Genomic DNA, 23,883 nt, shown 5'->3' on the forward strand with positions numbered 1-23,883 from the left:
AAAGGCTGGACAGAATATTCTATTCTACGCTGTTTGCAAGCAGAGAATACCTCCAAAAAGAACCAATTCCAAACAGTCAATGTTCGGACAAACAATCAATCAATGAGGAATGAAATAGGCACGACGGGTTACAATGGGGGCAAAAGCCTGCGTTACCTACCCTTCACTTTCTACAAAGGGAGAGAGAATATTCCTATTCTTCCCCGTCTGTAGGCAGAGAAGATCCTTAAGAGAACCAACTTCGAACAATTCAATGCTCGATCAAACAATCAATCAATGGGGAGAAAAATAGGCACAGCAGATTACAATGGGGGACAAAAGTCCGCGTTACCTACCCTTCACTATCCGCAAAGGGAGATAGAATATTCCTATTCCTCCCCGTTTGCAGGCAGCGAATATCTCAGAGAGCGACAAAGCAAATACTAGTATTTCAATCAATAAAAACAATCAATCAATTTCGCAATTCGTCGTGTGTCACGACCTTACCCGGACCGCATGGACAGTTTCTCGTCTTCTGCTTCCAGCGCCCGATCGTCCTCTACTCTCTGTTGCTACCGCGGCACTCCTGGTGGTTCCCAGTCAGGACCGTAGATCACTCGGGAGAGGTCTGCTCGGAATCAGTGAAGTTCAGATGATCGGCTGTCAGACGAGGGTCTATCGGACAGGAGCTCTCCCGATCGTTGCAGTCGGTCACTCTGTCGTCGGGACCTCTCCCACTGGATCCACGTGTCGCTGATGGGCCCCGCGTTTGGGACGCCAATTGATGAAGATCAATACAAAATGGTCAGGCGATTTAGTTGATGCTTCCTAAGTTAAATTTGCCCGGCGTTAAACGCCTCTAATACCATACGAAGTTATCCAAATAAAGAGGCAGGCGCTGGAGACAGGAAGACAGGAAACACGTTTTATTCCGACGGAGCAGAACACGTCAGATCGGACAACAAGGTATCGTCTCGAGGTGCTCTATCTGCCTCTCTGAGGCCTGGTCTTTTATACCCTGGTTTAAGACATGTGAACGTTCTTTATTACAACAAAGACATTGTGAAGTATGAGGATGACATCCCCGGCACCCCCCCAGTTCCGGCCCATTCCAACATACGACAACAGTAGAGGCCCTTATCCCTCATACAATAGGAGGGGGCTATCACGCAGCTGAGTGTTCTGCCGATTCCTTTGGAATGTGTGCGCCTGATCGAATCTCATGGGGTGGGAAGGTCATGATCAATAGTAGCTCCGTTGAAGAGGGGCGAGTGCATACAGTAGTGGGCAATAAACTGTATCCTCAGGCTGAGGGATGACCAGCGGTTCGTGCAGACAATCAGGCTCAGAGGTCGGGGTCATCAAAGGAGGGGTATTCATGGAAGGAAAGGAGGTGTTGGTCAGGCGCGGGGTGTGATTCTCAGAGACAGAGTCATGCGGGAGGGGAGGGCTCATGACTTGTGCATGTGAGAGCGGGGGCAGTCAGGGTACGTGGGGGATGCTTACAGGGTCAGGGAAGTGCACCAACGATCGATCGTGAACAGGGAGACCATGATACCTAGAATGGCTGTCGTGTATGTTCATAAGTGAGTCTGCAAGAAGGCGCAGATGATGTTCAGTACATGAACTAAAATTCCACAGGTGGTGCTTCAGTGTTGTAGTGGATTTGTCTACTCAGGAGGGGCTGCGGGTGGATTGTGAAGGAGTTTCAGGAAAATAGATTAGCATTTAGCACTATTCTGAGGTTTAAAAAAAGGGGCAAATTACTGAGATTTTGTTATTTTTTTCTTCGCTCCATTTATCTCATTCATTGCTATTGTCTGCCAATATTAGTAAAAGCAAGGGTAACTCTGCATCAAGGAAACCAGCTATGGTATGACCATAATGGTTCAGACTATTTGAAAATCATTTGCTTGCAATAGGTGCCTCTGACTATACACCAGCGTGTAAATGTGCTTTGTTGTTTGGAAACCTAGGTCAAGCAGCACAACTAATTTTTGATAGTTTTTTTTTTTTTTTGGGGTTCAAATCTGCTTTATTGAAATAAACAAGGTATGGTACACAGCTTGGATCGCCTACAACCCGGAGGCCGGCAGCAGGAAAAGATGAACAGTACACAGCCTAGAAGCCGGCATCCCGGGGGCCCGGCGGCACATTACAGACTTATATGACGCTGGTGCCGCGTCCGGTGGTGTAGGACATGTTAGGATGAGCAGCAGTCGAACAGATTCTTTGAGCGAGAGAAAAGTCTCACTTTCTTTTTTGTAGCTTGTAGAACAGGAACCAAAACATCCCAACCAGGGAACAACTAAGAGGTAGTGCATGACCGTGTAGTAGTGATGAGTGATAGTGGTGTATTATGGTAGTCCGGGCAGGTAGCGGCGTGTGGGAGAAACTATGTCCAGAACCTTCGTCCCAATGCTGTAGAAGTCAGTAGAGTTTCACCTCAAGAAAGCGCAGGGTGCCTCGGGATATCGCCCGCCAGAGGTGTGAAATCGTGTCGCGAGTGCAAGAGAGGGTGTACATGCTCAGAGAGGAGGAGGGGTCAGATCGATCGAGGCAGGGCAGCCCATATCACCAGGATGTCCGCGGGGGGCAGGAGGGCACACACAGAGAGGGAGGGCTGAAAGCCACTTTGGGAGTTATAGGTTAAGTTCTGGGAGAGAGTTCAGGGTTCCGTGGAGTGACAGGTAAGGCGTCCGATTGCGCGTCGCCGTCTGAGCGCCTGAGCAGGTAGTGCACCAGAGGATCCCAGATGTCCCTAGGCCGACATGAGGGAGGCAGCAGCTCAGCATAGGTGGCATGCTGATCTTGGCAATATGTCAAGTCCGCAAGCCAGTCCTTGAACTTAGGCGCCCTGCCCCTGCTCCAGCGGCACGCAACACGCCGCTTGGCCAAGAGCAGAGCAGTGTCAACAAATTTTCTGCAGTCTCTAGGCAATTGCATCGTGTAACCGAGGATGGCTATCAGAGGGTCCGCAGGGATCTCCTCCCCCACCATCTCCGCAAGGGCCTCCATCACCTGCCGCCAGTAGCAGGCAATCTGGGGGCAGGCCCATGCCAGGTGAAGAAAATCAGCATGGTCGGCGCGACAACGCTCACAGCGATCATTATCAGCCAACCCGAACCTATGCTTCCGGACCGGCGTGTAATATATCCTCTGAAGGAATTTGTAATGAATAATTTTCAATCTGCAGCTGGCAGAGATGCGGGAAGTCAGTGTACAGCAGTGTTTCCACTGGTCATCTGAGAGTTCGACGGCAAGTTCAGCGGACCAGTGTAGCCGGGCAGCGGAGACCTGCTCTGGAGCAGCAGCGCGGAATTGGCGGTAGAGCCCAGAGACCAAGTGAGTCCCGTCTTGCGATCCCAAAAGGAAGTGCAGCGGCGACAGGATCTCAGGCTCATCAGGGTAGTCGGGCAGGATATCACGCATCCCCGCGCGTAGCCGAATATAGTAAAAGAGTTCAAGGGGAGTAGGCTTATGCGTTTTAAAAAATAGGTCAGCGGACTTGAAACGATGCTCATGAAACAGGTCACCCCAGCAGGTGACAAGTAGTTTATCGCAGAGTTGTCGGAATCCCAGTTCTGATAACAAGGAAAGTTGTGGATGATAGGCGAGCGGTAGTTTGGGAGAGTAGGGCAGCGGGCATGACAGTCTTCTAGCGATACGGCGCCATGCATCTAAAGTGCAGGAGACCGAAGTATTCGATGTCGTGATGGATGTCTCAGGACAGTGTAGCAGGCCGTTGAGCGGAAGTGGGTGCACAATCCAGTCCTCCACCGCTACATGCGGCATGAAGGGAGTAGGAGCTATCCAGTGGTAGGCAAAATGTGCCTGCGCACACTGATAGTATGTTTCGAAATCAGGGATATCGAAACCTCCTTGGTCGTAGGGAAGGGTCAGTGTCGACCACTTTAAGCGGGGAGAGTTGCCACCCCAGAACAGCCTGCGCAGTTCCGAGCGGAGTGTCTTGAAGAAAAAGGCACCAGGGTAGTAAGGGATATTAAGAAAAAGGTACAGAAAGCGGGGCAATATCACAATTTTTATGAGTGAAGCTCTCCCAGCCATGGAGAGCGGTAGCGTGATCCATCTATCGACGGAAGCAGTCAACCTGGTTATGGCTACCCCATAATTGGATCGTAGCGTCTCGTCCTTATCCCGAGAAAAACGGATTCCCAAATAGCGAAGATCATCGCGGCACCATACCAACGGGTAATCAAGAGGGAAGGCGTGTACCGCATCTGTAAGAGGAAAGAATTGCGACTTGGCCCAATTGATGTGAACACCCGACACCCCTCCGTAGAGGACGAACTCCCGAAGAAGGGGATTGAGATGCATGTCAGGGTATTTGACGTACAGTGTGATATCGTCCGCATAGAGAGATACATCAATTTGCCGCTGCAGGCATCGTACTGCTCCCGCTCGGTGTAGTTGACGTAAGCGACAGGCAAGTGGTTCGACCGCAAGGGCAAATAACAGAGGAGAGAGCGGGCATCCCTGACGGGTGCCTCTCGTGATTGTGATAGGTTGCGACAACCGTCCATTAATTAGCACCCTCGCCGTGGGGTCCGTGTATAAGAACCCAGGCCAGGAACACTTTAGGGAATCCCATGCTAGCTAGGACCGAGAAGAGGTAGGGCCACTCGACAGAGTCGAACGCCTTGGTGGCGTCTAGGAACACAGCCGCCACTGGGACGTCAGGGTGGATCGTGCGGAGCAGGGAGAAGAGGGTGCGAAGGTTATGGGACGTGGATCTGCCCGCAACGAAGCCAGATTGATCAGGCAGAACAAGTCTGGTCATTAGCAGCGAAAGCCGTGTGGCCAGAATCTTGGCGAGGATTTTAACATCGCAGTTTAGGAGGGAGAGTGGACGGTAAGAGTCACAGGAGGAGGGGTCTTTATCCGGCTTCAAGAGAGAGGTGATAACTACTTCACGCATAGAGCCGGGAAGTATCCCATCAGCGAGCGACTCGGTAAAGACCTCGCGGAGCACGGGCGCCATGATGTCGATATAGGCTTTGTAGAACTCGGCTGGTATGCCGTCGAGCCCCGGAGCTTTACCATTTTTGAGGGACATAATGGCCTGGCGAACCTCGTCCATTTCAAAAGGTGCTGCAAGAAATTCCCTGTCGCCATCGCTGAGCCAGCAGAGCGCCACGGCATTGAGGTATTCAGCGTATGGCACGTCCATCTCTGCCGTGGACGTATAAAGTGAAGAGTAATGCGTCGTGAAGGCGGAGAGTATCGCATCCGATTCTCTGATAGTGGCGCCGGATTCATCGGTAAGCTCTAGTATAGTATTTTGTACCCGTGCTGGACGCGTGATCGCAGCTAGCACTTTACCAGGCCTATCCCCCTCGCAGTATTTCCGGGCGACCCAGTGCTTGCCCCGATACTTCGCTTCTCTGGCCGCCTCCTCCTCATAGTTGGACAGAGTCTCTCTGAAAGTCGCATGCAGTCGTGGGTCAGTGTCTAACGTCATGCGGAGTTCCAGATCCCGCAGGTCCCTTTCCAGTGTGGTGATGGTGTGTAGGATATCACGCAGTACCCCGTGACCTTTTGAGATGCAGAAACCCCTGATAGTGACCTTGAAGGCCTCCCATACGTGTTCGACTGATTCCACCGAACCCTTATTCCTAGGAAAGAAATCCTCAATCTCCTCACCCAACTCAGTGCGAAATAGGTTGTCGAGGAGCACATCGGGACGCAGTCTCCACTGCGGCCGCGGACTGTCCCACCCAGGAGTACGGAACTGCAACTTGACAGGGCTGTGATCAGAATAGGTTCGAGGCAGATGGTCCACCCCCAACAACTCTATAGCAATGTCCCTGTTAACCAGAAAGTAATCTAAGCGCGCCCACGTCCCAGTATGAGATGTGAAGTGTGTACCCTCCCGTCCAAGGGGATGCAGGTGTCTGTGGTAAATAAATAAATAATACCTCTATTTTTGACTGGATATAACAATAACAGATAGCTCAATAAATAAGAGTCAAGATTCGAGGTAGTAGGAGTTTGCAGGTTTAATACAGCATAAAGGACAGGAACAGGACAACCTGCACGGGCAAGATCTGGGATGGCTAGCCAACAGGGGGGGCCCGACAGCTGTCGGGCAGGAGCTGGAATGAGCGCGCTAGCTTTTAATAACAGTACACAAGTATATATAGTTAAAACAATTGCATTACAATACATACAGTAGGCGTAACAGTGGGTGGGGCCTGTAACAGTCGCGAGAGATAAGGAAGAAAGTAGGTGTAACAAGAGGCGTGAACAGGGCGTATACATAGACATGTGATGTAAACGTAACGGAATATGTCATAAATGGGGCGGAAACATGGAGGGGGCTACCTAAGGAGCCGGGACCTCTAACCTAGTGGTGCGCGCAAACTGACAATGACGTGTTACTAGGAGAAGCTGGGGGCTATGACTTCTGCGCTAGAAGAAGAGACTGAAGTCTGGAGAGTCAGAGCGACATGTACCTAAACACTATCTAGTATCTGGTGTTTAGAGAACATGTTGATAGAATCCAAAAGTTATCAGGGTAAAGGCTAACAGACACTAAGACTGGTGCATGCATTATTCTACATGTAGTGTGTGTTGAGGAATATTAAATGACCATAAATACAGTATTTCTCTTACATGGAGACGTAAAGGCTAGACGATGACTGAAACTATTGATGCGATTCAGTAGCTTAGGAATGCAGGGAAGGAGGGCTGGACTGATAACTAGAATCATAACATACTCTTGGCAGACTGGCAGGCAGAGCCAGGCCGAGCCGGGCACTGTGAGGCAGGAAGTAAGTGAAGGGTCAGGGATACAGGTGGGGGCTGTATCGCTCCTCAGCGAGGGTTCAGGAGACAGGAGCTGAATCTGAGTCCGGGCCCTTTTGAGGCCTAGAAACGGGGACTTTACAATGAAATAACGTGCACACTGAGAAACGTGGCAACGTAGCTTTATATAGGCCTAATACTCGTAGCTTTCACGAGAACTGGAAACTGGCATACTGGAGATGGACACAACTGTAATTGCGTCTTTAATCGATCATGGGGAATACATATGCATATTAATCATGCACACATAACATAGGATGGAGGACACGTAGGGACACAGAACATGGCAAAATTTACTTTTCCACATTCCCTCCTTGTCACTACGTTTCCATCAGGAAACATCAATATTCATGATACCATCTATCATTTCATACAGTATCATTTGCTCGTCTCGAATTTTCTTGGAACGGGATCTAGGACGGGACTTGGGACTAGGAATACAAGAGGTAGCACAAATGCCGCAAATCGCAGGGCCACATTGTATACAGAGGCAGCAACTGAATATGATCGCTACTGCAATACCTAGAAATGACAATACTTTCCATCCCCAGGCAGAAATTATACTCCAAAACCAACCGGACCATGTCCAGGTGCCTGGATTCTGGTGTAACTGATGGGCAATTTTATGAAGTCTGGTTATAGCTGAATAAACAGACGGCGCGTTATTAGGAATGAAAATGCAGCAACTAGATCCGATGACTCTACATGCTCCTCCTCTATCGGCCAGTATGACGTCAAGAACGAGACGATTTTGGAGCACGACAAATCTCATAGCAGATTGCTCTTCGGTTAAGTTACCTAGAGCAGAGGCAGTCTCATTCACTACTGCTTCAAGGGTTCTGGTCAATCTACGTATTAACTTACTATTCTGGATAGGTCCTATAAAGAAGAAGAAACCTCTATTGAAATCTGTATACTGTTCTAGAGCAGTTTCAGTTTGATCGACAATCGGGGATTCAATCTCCCTTCTATGTCTAATGTGTACTAGATGTGTGTTTCTATGATAATCAGATGGGGCTAGAAAAACTGGTGGCAGTAGGAAGGCAATGTAACAGGTTCCATCCCAATCGAGGGGCAGACGAACATATGCGGTCTGACCACAAACAAAATAAGAATGACGTGAAGCTTTGAAAATAGATTTCCCACTGTCACTATACTTGACAATAGTAGTACAATCACTATGTCCTACATGTACGGAACCATTATTTCTGACACATAATTCGCCTTTGACTGGTAGTACTGAAATAGCAGGTAAGTCTGGAGTAGGATCAGACTGAACATTCAGGACCATGAATTTCGAAGAATAATTACCCAAATTATAAACTTCATTTTCTAGATCTAACCCTGTTCTGTGGGGAAGACCTTGCTTGTCTGGAAAACATGTACTGTTCAGAAGGGACATATCATTTGAAGATGACGTTAACATGGACCAGGCTCCACATGAGCCATTATGTGAGAACGGATAAGGAAAGAGTGGCAGAACTCCCTTCGGTGTCTGGAAAGGGGGGAGTCGACCACACACCCAACAATTAGTGGCATTGCTGGTCTGGTGTGAATAATGTAACATACGGATAAATGAATTGTTGCGCATAGCAAGACGATAAGATAGTTCGTGAGGAGGTAGATCACTAAACGTGTGCTCTACTGTAGCATTAGAAGACTTATTTACATGAGAAATTGGAAAACATAAATGAAATGCATAGCTCGTGCAGGTAACCATCAGGCTGAGAAACAATATAAAACTTAGAAAAACGATACATCGGATTGAGTTTTGACTAACTCTCTCACTATGGGGGTCTATTTCATACATGTCAGATACCTGTCTAACCGTTTCACCTAGGGGAGGACTTAGACAATTAAACTGGCTGACTTATTTTACTAGACCGGAGCTTACTTTTATACTCCTGCTGCGGAGTTTTCTCTAACAGGGAGGGCTTGATATCAATGTCATTTGCGGGACAGTCCTTAAGAATAGTATCTTGGCAGTCTTCAAAATCTTGACAATCCTTGGAAATGTTCTTGGAAACAGTTTTTAGTCCGTGAAATTTCTTGACGTGTGACAGGTGCACCCACCCCTTCCTGCCTTCCAACTTGACGGCAGTACGGGTGGTCAGGAGGACTAACTTCGGCTCCTTCCAGCGAGGCTCCAGCGGACTTGAACGATCAAAATTCCGGACGAGAACCAAGCTTCCTGGAACGATTTCATGCGGTTTCACCTCGGTATTGTCTGGAAATGCGGCGGCAACCTGTGAACGACAAGAGTGTAGGGCAGACATCAAGGAAGCTAGGTAATCTGTCAGCATATTACTGGAAACATCTGTAATACTTCGGGGTCTAGGTGTACCCCACACGTTCGGGGGGCGGCCGAATACGACCTCATAAGGGGACAGACCTGATCTGGAATGTGCGACCATGCGCATATAGAACAGGGCAACTGGCAGGGCAACTAACCAGTCTACACCTTTCTCTTTACAGACTTTGGCAATACGGATTTTCAAGGTTTGATTATGTCTCTCTACGAGACCGGCTGCTTCTGGATGGCGTACACAATGGAACTTCCACTGGTACCCTAACAACAGGGAAACGTGCTTCATTAATTCAGATGAGAAGGGCTGGCCGTTATCAGAATATACGACCCTTGGGAGTCCATAACGGGGGAAGAACTCACGAACCAACTGCTTGGCAGTGGTCGCGGCTGTGTAATCTGGGACTGGATATGCTTCTGTCCACCTGGACAAAGCGCATACAACTACAAGGACATACTTGAAACCTCGACATCGCTCCATCTGAATATAATCCATCTGGAGGACTTCAAAAGGGTGGTCAGGAGGTTGGAATCCACCTTGTTCCACCGGGACACTTTTACCTGGATTGAACTGGCAACATATCATACAAGTACGGACTTTCTGCTTGGCTGCAGCTCGTAAATGCTTGTTGGACCAAATGTTCTGGATACTGTCTATCATGGCTTTTTCTCCTAGGTGTGCTGGACTATGTGCGGTATTGATAATGACTTGAACCATTGAGTCGGGGAGAAACCAGGTGGCTTTTCCCTTCGTCACCCATCCCTGATCTGTCTGGACCCCTCCTTGTTCGGACCATTTCTTAATTTCTTCAGGAGTAGCATGTAACTGGATATCTATGACATCTTGAGTAGGGTCCTTAACTGTCATACAAGTAGTCTGTTCTAGAGTGGATGTCGGTGTCTTGTTAACTGGTATGTCTGGTGTCTGTGCTGTAAGCTTGGCTGTTCGATCTGCTAGATCATTACCTTGGGAAATAATGTCAGTGACTTTCGTATGTGCTTTGCATTTCATGATAGCGATAGATGTCGGTAAATGTATTGCATCTAACAGAGCTTGAATAAGGAGACCATGCTGAATCTTGGTTCCATGAGAAGTCATGAAACCTCTCTCCTGCCAGAGCACTCCAAAGTCGTGTACAACTCCGAATGCGTAGCGTGAATCTGTGTAAATATTAACTGTCAGGTTCTTGGCGTGTATGCAGGCTTGAGTCAGAGCAACTAGCTCTGCTGCTTGAGCAGACAGAGTGTCAATACGGTGTGTTTCAATAACTTCAGTGTCAGTAGTCACTGCATACGCGGCTACTAGTTCTCCTGTACTCGTTCTCATACATGAACCATCCACATAAAGTGTCAGGTCGGGGTCTGGTAATGGAATATCTGTCAGGTCTTGTCTTGGCTTAGTCATAGTGTTAACAACTTCCACACAATCATGTGTGGCAGGATTTGAAGTAACTGACGGTAACAGTGTAGCAGGATTTAGAACGTTGCAGCGTCTGATTTCTATGTGTGGCTGGAACAGTGTCAGTTCATAACCTGTCAAACGTGCAATTGTCAAGTGCTGAGTCTGTGTTCGGTTTAAAAGAACTTCCACGGAGTGTGGAACTTGTACTGTCAGGGAGTGTCCTAATACTATGGAATCACTTTGTCTGATAGCTAGTGCTGTGGCTGCAACTGACTTGAGGCACGCAGGCAGAGCCTGGGCTACTGGATCTAGTGTGCTCGAAAAATAAGCACAGGGCTTGTATTGTCCTGCTTGATCTTGGGTGAGAACAGATAATGCTGTACCATCACGTTCTGTGACAAAAAGTGTAAAAGGCTTACTGTAGTTCGGTGTAGCTAGAACGGGTGCTTGGCATAAAGCTTTCTTTAACTCATTAAAACTAAGTGTATGTTCAGATGTCCAAGGGAGAACAGTCGATACGGCTGCCTCCTGTGTCGTTAACTGTATCAGTGGCTTGGCTAGAAATGCATACTGAGGAATCCATTGTCTGCAATAGGAAGTAAGGCCGATAAAAGCACGTACCTCCTTCTGGGTCTTGGGCTGAGGAAGACTCGCTATTAACTGGATACGATCGGGTGTCAACTGCCTACCCCACTTGGACAGTAAGTGGCCTAAGTAGATCACTTGCTGGACACAGAATTGAAGCTTCGAAGGGGACACCTTGTGCCCCATCTCGGCTAGGAAATACAAGACTGTAAGTGATGCTCGCTCGCAAGCGCGTTCAGAACGGGCTGTGATCAGTAGATCATCGACATACTGGAGCAGGGCAGTGTCAGTTGGCATGTGAATGTTGTCTAGTTGTCTCTTAAGTGCTTGACTGTAAATACTAGGACTTTCTGTGAAACCTTGAGGAGCTCGTGTGAATTTATAGCTCCTTCCATTTAAACAAAAACCGAAAAGGTACTGGCTGTCTGGATGAATGGGGACACTGAAAAATGCGTTTTTGAGGTCTATGACTGTGAAAAATATTGCCTCAGAATCAATAGCTGTCAATAGGGATGAAATATCTGGAACAACTGGGTACTGGGGAATAATACATTTATTAAGTTCTCGAAGATCAATCACTAATCGATATACTGGGGGTGCATTTGGATCAGTACGTTTCATGACTGGAATGATAGGAGAATTACATACATTGGAGTCAGTTTCTACAACTACTCCTTGAGCAATGAGCGCGTCAATAATTTTGGATAAGGCTGCTACAGCCTCAGGTGGCAATCTGTACTGTCTGATTCTTGGCAGGACTATACCTTGCTTGAGAGTCACACGATGGGGTGTGATTTGCATGAAGCCAACATCAGTTGGACCTTGCGCCCATAGATGCTGCGGAACATTAGACAATCTCGGATCAAAATCTCGTAAAACATAGTGACCCTTGAAGTCACGTAAAAACAAACGTATTCCCTCTGGGGAACAGCAAATAACTGCACCTAATTCTTTCAGTGTCTTAATGCCTAACAAATTTTCTGGACATGACTTCGTAAGCAGTAGATCAGTAGTTCGGGACAATGGACCTACTTCTAGAGTAACTGGTTTGGATATCTCGTTTACAATAGGCTTTCCTGAAAATCCAAGGGAAACATTTCTAGAGCCTGAGAGCGGAGCCCCTGGAACCTCGTCGTGACTAATAGTCGTCCTACTTGCCCCTGTATCAATCAGAAACTTTCTGTCTTTCCCTAATACTTGACTATGAACATAGGGATCTTCTTGATCTACAGGAATCTCGATGAGAGGCAAGCCTACCTCCCTCTCTAGGCTGTTTCATGAATACGCTTGATACTCTGGATACTCTGTCTGTGCATACTGGTACATCTGCTGTGTAACATGCTGAGTTGCAGCAATAGGCTGCGGTGCTGGAACTGTCTGTTGTGCATTCTGTGGTGACTGAGAAGTCTGTGAAACTTGTTCTTGTCTAGGCGGACGTGGTCTTTCTTTAGTTTTACCAGTGGCTATGTTGTGTTTCAGAACTGCACACTCGTTTATAAAATGACCTGGCTGTTTACAATAATTGCATGTCCCTTTAACGGGAGCTGCAGGATGACTGGCTTGATTCGGACCCCTCTTCTGACTGTCTTGAGGAACAGATTGTGCAACTAGTACTTTCATTTTCGTGTCTTTCATACGTCTTCTCTCGTATTCTTGCTCTTCTCTGATTCTATTCTGGTGATACTGGAGCATCTGTAACATCTGGGACGGAGTACTAGCTTGCCATGTACTTTCGACTTTCAAAACTCTATTCTTAACTTGTGGACTTGAATTCTCGACTAGTTTAGTAACAAAAAGATGAGGGTATGACTCACTACTCGTCTTCAAACCACTGTTTATTATAAAACATTTCTCAAATCTAGAATAAAAATCACTAGTGTCTTCGTCTTGTTTCTGTTTACAGGCTGAGATTGCATCCCAGTCTTCCTTTTTAGTGGCTAATAATCTAGGTAAAACTTGTATTAATAATTCTGGTAATTCTTTACATTTGTCTCCAAGACCGGTACCTGGTACTCGTATCTTATCTTCAGCTTCTAGAGCTGTCCAATCGATCTTTTTCTCTCCCACCTCCCAATCCTTTTCCTTGAGTTTTTCATATATGCCTGCAGGCAACAGGACTTTTAACATTTTAATAATATCTGGATACGTGTATTCTCCCATACGGAGCATGTCTTTTAATTCTCGGTGGAACCCTGCTGGATCTTTGTCGTGACAGGGAATTAATTTCTTCATCTCTAAGAGTTCCATCTTGGTAACTGGGGTGTAAACAAATACTCGTTGCATTTCACCATCTGGTGTCCTAACTGGGTGTACTTCTCGTAACGGATGCTGTCTGTCTATGTAAAACGGTTTACTTTCTGGAGGTGAGACATGAACAAAATGCGGGTTCAAAAACGTTCTATATTTGTGGCGCTGTTCTAGAATGACACTAATTAAATCGGTACCTAAACCTTTCCATCTATACTGGAGTAACTCGTTCAGGATATCATGTAACGGACCTGGATCAGAATGTTGACCCTCATACTGTGTAATGAGGTGTTGGATCATATACATACCCACCAGTCGCTGCTCGGCTGGGGGCAGTTTCAGAAACATTTGTGCCACTATTTCGTCTGGAAAAGTGGTAGAATCAGTAATCCATCGGACTGCTGATCGGGCTAGTTCTTGTTCATGCATAGTACTTAATTCACTATAACCGATTCGTGATTTCAGAATTTGATCGGTAGCTTGAAATATTTGTTCTAGAGAACCTTGTTCCGGTGCTGGAAGATGAAAGACTTTCTTGTGTTCTAGGCGTAAATGTCGGTCTGGAATTCTAGATTTACCCACATACGCTATTCTGGCGGTATTCTCGTCGTCTACCTCTTCAGTAGAAGAGTCATTTTCTTTCTCGCTTCCTAGAGCTTCTTTGCGTTGTTCGTGTAACCTTATTATTTCTTTACGAATTTTCTTGTACATATTCTCAATACTATTGAGTGTCTTGTGCTTACCCTCGGCTATATTATCACTCCACTTTGTCAGAATTTTCATTTCGGTCGGATCTTTAGTCGGGGAATCTTGTTCCCTTATTAAACAATTGATCAGAAACTTTAATAGCATGAACTGGATCTCAGATTTTCTGAGAGACATGACTTCAGCAATACTTTCTGGATCTTGTCCTGTACGAATGAAACGATACATTCTGTCTAGATCTTCTTTCATATTCGGTAGGGTGACCAAATACTCGGACACCTGCCTTATACGTACGGAATATATAACCATACTATCCTCGCCTGGGACTGGATCATAACAGCATTCAGTAAGAAGTCGCCTGATTTCTGCAATAGTCTTATATTTGGGCGTACGCTGTAACGCACGTTCATGTAACTCGACTGCTCCTAAACGTCTATTTGGCGGCGGGGTACCAGGAGGACCTCCTCCCGCGGCCCCTATACTGGAATCGTCGACTGATACTCTTCGTGCTGGCAGAGTGACTGATGTGGCGGGAATTTGTACTACGGGCTGGACCGGGGGTACCGTAACAGGTGTTGTAACAGGTGCCCCGGTGGCTGGAGGACCATGAATTACATTATTTACAGGAGTTGGTGGAACAGGATTTGCATATTCTGGGACTGTGTCGTCCAAATAGGACGAGAGAAAAATATCAGCTGCGGTCGGTTTGTGACGTAGCTTGGTCGGAACTAAGGGTGGCGGAAAATTACATGGTGCTTCCGGGGTTGCTTTTGGCAAGCCCTCGGCAAGAAGAGGATACATACCCTTAATGAGGGCATTCCTCTGTCTGTCTGACTGTTCGGTTTTAACTCGTTCACCTATTTCGATTAGTTCCCTTTCTTGGGCTCTTTCTAAGGATTCCCTACTTAATTCTGACTTTCTGATTTCTTTTTCGGTTCTTTTATGAGATTCTTTGCGCCATAACTCGATGGCATCTTTCTGTGACTGTCTGGCTTTCTTTTTCCATAATACTTCTTCTACTCGCATGATGCACTCGGCATCCCATGTACCCGATACGGGCCATCTATACTTTTCTTCTAACTGTTTGGTGTACTCCACCCACAAATCTAGATACAATATGGCACTTATGCCATGCTTTTGATACATAAAATGACCTGGACTGTCCCTAGGCGGGACAGGAACTGCTTCTTCTAACAGACCTTTTCTAGTTTTTAACTGACGTAGTTTTGAGAGCAGCGGCATGACTGAACTGTAGTCTAGACACAATACAATACACAATGAACACGATAATTACACCACTTTCATACCACGACATTGAAATACATGAATGACATTTAAATTAACAGTTTTGACAAAATACTACCTGGAATACTGAAAACAGAATACATGAATTTCTCGAGAACAGAACGGACTAGAACAGAAACTAGATGCACTGCTAAAACAGTACGAAACTTACCGGTCTCATAAAGAGACACGTCAGGACCCGCATCCACCTAAGTGGACACTTCGTGTTGGATCTGTGTACCCAAACCCACGGACCAGAGACAATGCAATTGACCCTGTCTAGATACTACCCCAGCAACGGTACTCACCGGGCAGCAAGAACGGAAGGCCTCGGACTGGACTGGACTGCTACGACGCCGGACGGACGAACTTCGGACTTCTGTTACGGGTGGGCCTCCGGATACCTCGGACCTTGGACTCTCGGCTTGGGCTCTGGTCGGGACTCGCCGCGTTCCTCCACCGCCTCGTCTGGATGCTGGACCGCAACCTCCGTCTCTTCCGTGGGCCTGAGGGATACTTGAAGCAGAAATATCTGCACGTGCACGGTATGGTTCCGTCACGGCTGCAGAGGATCAGGGGGCTTGCGTGGCTTCACCGGCGCGTGGGGAAAGGGCAAGTCCCTATTCGGGCGCCATTATGTGGTAAATAAATAAATAATACCTCTATTTTTGACTGGATATAACAATAACAGATAGCTCAATAAATAAGAGTCAAGATTCGAGGTAGTAGGAGTTTGCAGGTTTAATACAGCATAAAGGACAGTAACAGGACAACCTGCACGGGCAAGATCTGGGATGGCTAGCCAACAGGGGGGGCCCGACAGCTGTCGGGCAGGAGCTGGAATGAGCGCGCTAGCTTTTAATAACAGTACACAAGTATATATAGTTAAAACAATTGCATTACAATACATACAGTAGGCGTAACAGTGGGTGGGGCCTGTAACAGTCGCGAGAGATAAGGAAGAAAGTAGGTGTAACAAGAGGCGTGAACAGGGCGTATACATAGACATGTGATGTAAACGTAACGGAATAGGTCATAAATGGGGCGGAAACATGGAGGGGGCTACCTAAGGAGCCGGGACCTCTAACCTAGTGGTGCGCGCAAACTGACAATGACGTGTTACTAGGAGAAGCTGGGGGCTATGACTTCTGCGCTAGAAGAAGAGACTGAAGTCTGGAGAGTCAGAGCGACATGTACCTAAACACTATCTAGTATCTGGTGTTTAGAGAACATGTTGATAGAATCCAAAAGTTATCAGGGTAAAGGCTAACAGACACTAAGACTGGTGCATGCATTATTCTACATGTAGTGTGTGTTGAGGAATATTAAATGACCATAAATACAGTATTTCTCTTACATGGAGACGTAAAGGCTAGACGATGACTGAAACTATTGATGCGATTCAGTAGCTTAGGAATGCAGGGAAGGAGGGCTGGACTGATAACTAGAATCATAACATACTCTTGGCAGACTGGCAGGCAGAGCCAGGCCGAGCCGGGCACTGTGAGGCAGGAAGTAAGTGAAGGGTCAGGGATACAGGTGGGGGCTGTATCGCTCCTCAGCGAGGGTTCAGGAGACAGGAGCTGAATCTGAGTCCGGGCCCTTTTGAGGCCTAGAAACGGGGACTTTACAATGAAATAACGTGCACACTGAGAAACGTGGCAACGTAGCTTTACATAGGCCTAATACTCGTAGCTTTCACGAGAACTGGAAACTGGCATACTGGAGATGGACACAACTGTAACTGCGTCTTTAATCGATCATGGGGAATACATATGTATATTAATCATGCACACATAACATAGGATGGAGGACACGTAGGGACACAGAACATGGCAAAATTTACTTTTCCACATGTCACCAGGCATCCAATAGTCCACCCTCCTCCACAACCCCCTTCAATGCCTCCCGGGCCCCGGGCTTGTAGGAGCTAACTCCATCCGCTCTGTCTAGGGGGGGCGCCAGCGCCAAGTTAAAATCACCACCCCAGATGACGTGTCGCGCCCCAACAGCCACAATCTTACCCCACAATGTGGAAAAAAAGGCAGGTGAGTCAACATTCGGTGCATACATTGATACAAACAGATAGACGTCATGGCCCACCCTACCCCACAACAAAGCATAACGGCCCTCTCCGTCCATCTCCTCCCCAAATCGGTGAAAAGGCACTCCACGGGCAATTAGCACTGCCACACCCCTTGCATAAGTCGAGTAGGAGGAAAAAACACGAGCACCAGCCCACTTTGACGCAAAAGAGGCAGTACCTCGCATAGGCAGATGTGTCTCCTGCAGCATGGCAACCTGCACATGATGTCTATCCAGGTAGGCAATAACATTTCTACATTTTTTAGCATTGTTCAATCCTCGGACATTCCATGATAAGCATGTCAAACGCGCCGTCGCAGTCAAAGCAGCCATGGACATAGCAACAGTAGAAGTGAGAGCGCCCGAGGGGGCCACAGTATGACACCACACCTACCCCACCAGCACCAAGACATACACCAGGTGAGCAAATATATACACAGTCTAAGCACAGTTAACCTCGTGAAATCTAACCCCCCCCACCCACCCCAGCATCCCAATCATGCCAGTAGCCATGGACCCCACCCACGGAGCCCCCCCCCCCTCCCCCTCCCTCCCAACCCTTGCAGCGCAAACAGCATAAAACCCAACAAGGCAGTGGGGAACACCCGACAGGGGTACAACAGAGCGCGCACTGCCACTATCCGGTCCGTAGCTCCAGAACTATACCGCCCTCGGTGGAGACTAGGGCCGAGAAAGTGGTCCTTGGTGTACGTTACCACTGGGGTGTAGGGTCCACACAGGTCCATCGCTCACGTATCATCCCAGCTATTAAAGTCTGAGCCACTGCCAGCAGGCAGGTCGGTGCAGTGCATATGCAACTCAAAGCATGTAGGGATAGTTAGTCATCGTGGTGCACCGGATGCAGGTCAGCATTCTCCAGTTCGTCCGCAGATACATGTTCGTCCCTGCGTGCCCTTCGGATCGTCTTCAGGAAGTCCTCAGCTTTTTGCGGGTTGGTGAAAAAGCGTTGCTTGCCCTGATGGGTGACTCGGAGCTTTGCAGGATACAAGAGGGCATAGTCTATTTGGGCCTCCCGCAGTTTTTTCTTCACTGGAAGGAACTTGCGCCGTTCATCCTGAACCATCGGCGTAAAGTCGGGGTAGATGGAAAAAGTGATCCCGTCATACTGCAGTGATCTTTGAGTCCGAGCAGCTCTGAGGGCTGTATCTCGATTGCGATAGTTCAGGAGACGAGCAATAATAGGTCTCGGTGGCAAACCAGGCTGGGGCACAGGTGCCAGGGAGCGGTGGGCCCTCTCCACAATGAACTGAGGCGAGAAAGCCTCCTCTCCGATCGAGCCTCTAAGCAATTTCTCCACGTATAGTTCTATCCTACCCGTGGCTGTGGATTCCGGCACATTTGTAATGCGAATGTTGTTCCGGCGGCTGCGTGCTTCTAAGTCCTCGTTCTTTGCCGCTATGACGCGGAGTAGATTGTCCATTCTGGCCAGCTGCGTCGTATGGATCGTAGTCACATCAGTGTTGTCGGAAATCCGCTGCTCCGCAGTCGTAATACGCTCTTCATGGCGGTCGACTTTGTGGACTAGGGCGTCCAGGCGAGCCGTGACCCCATCCACCTTCTCCACAACGGTGGCGAAGCCGTGACGCATCTCCTGTATCAGGTTGGTAAGGTCCACAGCAGGGGCCGGAGGCAGGGAGGGCTGCGGAGACGGCGCGCTGGGCCCCGGATTCATCTGTGTCGATGTGGCGCTTTTGCGAGCGCTGTCGAAGCTCAGCTTGGGCTGGCGAGTCTCGGGCTGCACCATGGCAGTGTCTGGAGGCGAGCGATGGGCCAAGATGAGGGATGGCAGTGCAATTTAATGCAGGTTCAGGCCTCGCAGGAAAGATGCAGGCGGATCACAGGCTTGGTATGCCCCAATATACAGCAGTAGGGGGGTCGTCCAGGAAAAGCGCTATGCAGCTCCCAAGCGCTAAGAGGTAGCAGGTGAATGTCCAACCAGAGGCACGTAGTCACAGTAGTGGGCACTTGCAGCACATAGCCGGCTGGGGGAAAGGCCAGGGCTCCGATAGCATCAGCGGGCAGCAGGGGCCAAGCCAGAAGGGCAGAACGCGGCAATCAGCAGCAAGGTATTGTGTCTTACAGGATGGCACTGCACAGAGGAGCAGCCACACAGCGTCCGCACTGCCAACAGTATCTCCGGCACCCCACGTGACGCAGTACGCCGCAGGTGAGTGAGGCGGGACGTGGCAGGGGCACTTCGCGCAGGGGGGCCGGCCCCGACCAGAGGTCCGCACTGTACAGGCTGGGAACAGCGGCAATGCGGGAGACAGGGACGACAATCCTAGGGGGTCGCAGCTCCACCCGCCGCGCGAGGAGCGTCCCCCCCAGCGCCAGCAAGGTGAGTCTGTGAAGGCTGGGGGAGGGGCCCAAGGCGAGGTCCTCAGCAATCACCTACCTGCGCGGCAGCCCCCGCACGCCGTCCCGGAAGGATCCCGAGCGAAGAGTCTCGATGCGGCCTTAGGTCCTCGTGGCAGTCCCCGTGGTCGCAGTGGCCGGGTGCCTGCTCTCCGCATCTCCAAAGCCCAAGCCGGGCAGATTTCAGCAGCCCGTAGCTCCGGCCCCAGAGCCCGCAGCGGCTCCAAACTTGGAACGAGTATAGAGCTCGATGTTTGAACGTGGAATCCGGTCTTCCGAGGGTGATTCAGCACCCCGTGGCGCAGGATCTAGGAAGGATCTATAACCAAGGAGCGGGAGCTGCAAGTCTAGGCAGCCATTCCGCAAGCGCGCCCTCTAGCGCCCCCACTAATTTTTGATAGTTTACCTCCAATGCCTCTTACACAAGATCAATCTGGGGACAGACAGTGGAATGTTTATTTGGAAGCAACCGCAAGACTAAAGAAACAGTTTTCGGATATGCCTAATATCATGTTAGAAAGGCATAACACAAGCGTAAACAAATGGAGGAAGAAATAGTGGAAGAGTATATATCGGTATTGGCAACTACTTGTGGATTTGGTCCCTTGGCTGATGACTACATTAGGGATCAATTTGTGTTTGATTGTGCTACACGCAAGATCAAAGAAAGATTACTGAGTTGTAAAAATCCTTTTCTGTCAGAAGTAATACATTTTGCGTTAAGTATTGAAAGGTCTACAATTTCAACAAAGGCAATGCAGTTGGAAACGGTGTCTAAAGTTAATTTGGTTTCCTCACAGGAGGAGATCACAGAAGAAGGGATATATGCTGTGGGCACAAAAGATAAGCCACAAAGAATGTGTCAAAAAAAGGTTCTCCGTTTTTGTTATAGATGTGGTTCAAAATGTCATTTAAGTAATTCTACTGGGTGCCCTGCTTTAGGCAAATGATGTTTGAATTGTAAGAAGATTGGTCATTTTCAGAAGGTGTGCAGGGGAAAAAAGAAACTGCTGAAAGTGAGCACTGTGGATGTGGAGATGGACTTGTGTGCAGAGCCCTTGAGCAATGTGGTGCGAACATTGGAGGCTGACGTAGAACCTATGGAGGTGAAAGGTCCGATAGGTGTAGCTAAGATTGATAACGTGGAAATGCAAGTGATGGCGGATTCAGGCTCACCCATAACGATACTTAGAGATTCCACTTTTTATGAAAGTTGGGGAAAAGGTTTTCCACTTCTGAAAACAGATGTAAACCCCAAAGCTTTCAGGGAAAAAGACATTCAGATGGTGGGGTATTTTGTGCCTAATATACATGTACTTGGCAGAGAGACTGTTACAAAAGTATATGTAGCAGTCAAGTGGAAGAATAGAGTCGGGTGGAAGGACCTAGCAAAGATGGGCCTGTATTTGGCACCGGGTGGTGACGAACCTATAAAGATACTGGAACTATCTGTGTGTAGTGTGGGTGAAGTTGTAAAGGGGGTTAACCAACTAAACAAAGTTTAATATGGTATTCAGCTATCAAGTAAATAAATAATAAATAAATACTAGCATATGTAAAGTGCACAGCTACCTCTGGAGAGGTGTCCCGGCGCTGGGGGCCGTCGGGAAGATTAAGCGAGCTATTGCCCAGAGTCACAAGGTGATGGGCTAACCTGCCACCGGCACCGGGGATCGAACCGTGAGCTCCCGTGTTCCGGAGACAGCTGCCCTGGCCAGTGCACCACACCTCTTCCACAGAGTAGGTCTAGTGAAAGGAGTGGAGCACAGGATCAAGCTGTTACCGAATGCACATCCGGTGGCACACAAGGTACGACCGGCTCCATTGAGTGTAAGAGAGGAGTTAAAGGCCACACTTCAGGGATTATGTACTTAGGGCATTATTCAACCTATCGAGTCGTCACACTGGGTGGCACCCATTGTGGTGGATCAAAAAAAAAACAGGAGATTAGACTGTGTGCAGACCTTCGTGGCCTTAACAAAAATATTGTTGTGGACTGCCACCCCCTGCCTAGGATACAGGAGCTTTTACCAAACATTGGGGGAGCTAAGTGATTCTAGTTAATAGGTTTTAGATCAGCCTATCACCAGGTGCCACTATCAAAGGATTCTTAGGAGTTGATGACGTTCGTAACACCTTTTGGGGCATATTAATTCCTGAGACGTCCATTCGGTCTGGCCTCAGCGGCCATTCTGTTTCAGAGGCTCATGGACTCACTATTTTGAGACACTGAAGGGGCGCAGGCATATTTGGATGATATCTTGATTTTTGCAGTTTGAAAGACCATAAATTATTGAGGAAGGTGTTATCTTTTCTGTGTGAATGAGGGATGACGGTAAGAGCTGATAAATGTAAATTTGCGGTGAGAGAGTTGGAGTATTTGGGACATACAGTGTAAGAAGAGGGAATCAGACCTACGTTCTCTGCGATTAGAGCTATAAATGATGCAAAGGCTCCAAAGGACAGAGACACTCTCTGTTAATTTTTGGTTCTAGCAGAATAATATGCTAGATTTGTAGGGAATTATGCGCTAAGAGTAGAGCAATTATGTGCACTTATTAAAAAGGGACACAAGTTTAACTGGTCTGAGGAACTTGAATCAGACCTACGTTCTCTGCGATTAGAGCTATAAATGATGCAAAGGCTCCAAAGGACAGAGACACTCTCTGTTCATTTTTGGTTCTAGCAGAATAATATGCTAGATTTGTAGTGAATTATGCGCTAAGAGTAGAGCAATTATGTGCACTTATTAAAAATGGACACAAGTTTAACTGGTCTGAGGAACTTGAAGAGGTGTTTGTGAAGGTGAAAGAGCTAATTATATCTGATCAAGCTCTTCGTGCTTTCCAGGAGGACTGCACCTCGATTATAACGGTGGATGCGGTGCTCAGCCAAAGGGTGGACGGAAGGGAGCAAACAGTGACATTTGCATTTAGATTGTTGAAGCAGTTTGAATGTCAGTACAGCACAATCGAAAGGGAGGCAATGGCTTGTGTTTGGGCAACTCAGAAATTCAAAATATGTATTTGGGGTCGCAAGTTCGAGATATGTACGGATCACAAACCGTTAGCCTTCATTTTTTGTAATGTTAATGGTAATAACATGTCAACCAGACTCGCTAGACTTGTCAAGGTTACAGAACAATTTCGAAATAAGGCACATCGCAGGTGGGAAAAATGTCTTGATGGATTGCTTATCAAGGATGCTGATGGAAAAGGATGAGGTTAAGGATCTTGTTGAGGATGAGGTGGAATGTGTAGCAATGGTGGATGCTGTCGCAAAATGTAGTTATATTGGAAAACAATTGGAGGGTGGCGTCCAGAATAGATATCACCATGACTAAAGTTAGAGAGTATACTATGCTTAAATGGCCAGAAGTGAGATGTTTGTATAGGAACTTGAGAAATTTTGCACAAGTTGCAGATGAGTTGTCAGTGAAAGATGACATGGTGATGAGGGGATTGATTCATTCCGCCCGCAGCTTTACGGGAATCTATCATAAGGGTGGCACATCAGGGACACATGGGGGTTACTAAGACTAACATGAAAGTGAAACAGCACTATTGGTGGCCGGTGGTGATGCTCAGGTTAGGAAGTGGATAGATAACTGTCCTGAGTGCTTGGTGTCAGATAAATACTGGAGGACTGTGCAGACACCATTGCATCCCACTCATTTACCTGAGGCTGCCTGGGAAAAAGTTGGATTGGATTTCTCAGGGCCATATGCGATTTTACCAGCAGAAATTAAGTATTTGATTCTGGTCATGGATCATCATTCAAAATGGATGTATTACAAATGTGTGGAAGTGCCCAATTCGAATAATACCACTCAGTTTTAAAAAGGTTATTTTGGTTGGGTCTCCTTCAGCTGTAGTCACTAACAACGGAACACACTTTGTGTCCAATAAAATGTGCAAATTCATGTAGGGACGAAATATTATGCAACTTAAATTGTCATTATATTCACCCAGTTCGAAAGGTTTGTCGGAGCAAGGTTACAAGAAGGGATTCAAACGGCGAATGCAGCAGGACTGGATGTGGAGGAGTTTCTTGAGCAGAAAGGTGTGGAGTTATAACACGTCACCAC

The 23,883-nt window shown here is 47.7% G+C and overlaps 1 long non-coding RNA gene across 1 annotated transcript in view; it reads right to left on the reverse strand.

The window, feature by feature from the left end:
- The window catches only part of LOC144782715 (uncharacterized), a 319,661-nt gene that overhangs the window by 294,685 nt on the left and 1,093 nt on the right, over nucleotides 1-23,883 (reverse strand). The gene's annotated exons all lie outside the window — the stretch shown is intronic.

The sequence above is a fragment of the Lissotriton helveticus genome, chromosome 9 (assembly GCF_964261635.1).
Source record: "Lissotriton helveticus chromosome 9, aLisHel1.1, whole genome shotgun sequence".
Classification (NCBI taxonomy): domain Eukaryota; kingdom Metazoa; phylum Chordata; class Amphibia; order Caudata; family Salamandridae; genus Lissotriton; species Lissotriton helveticus.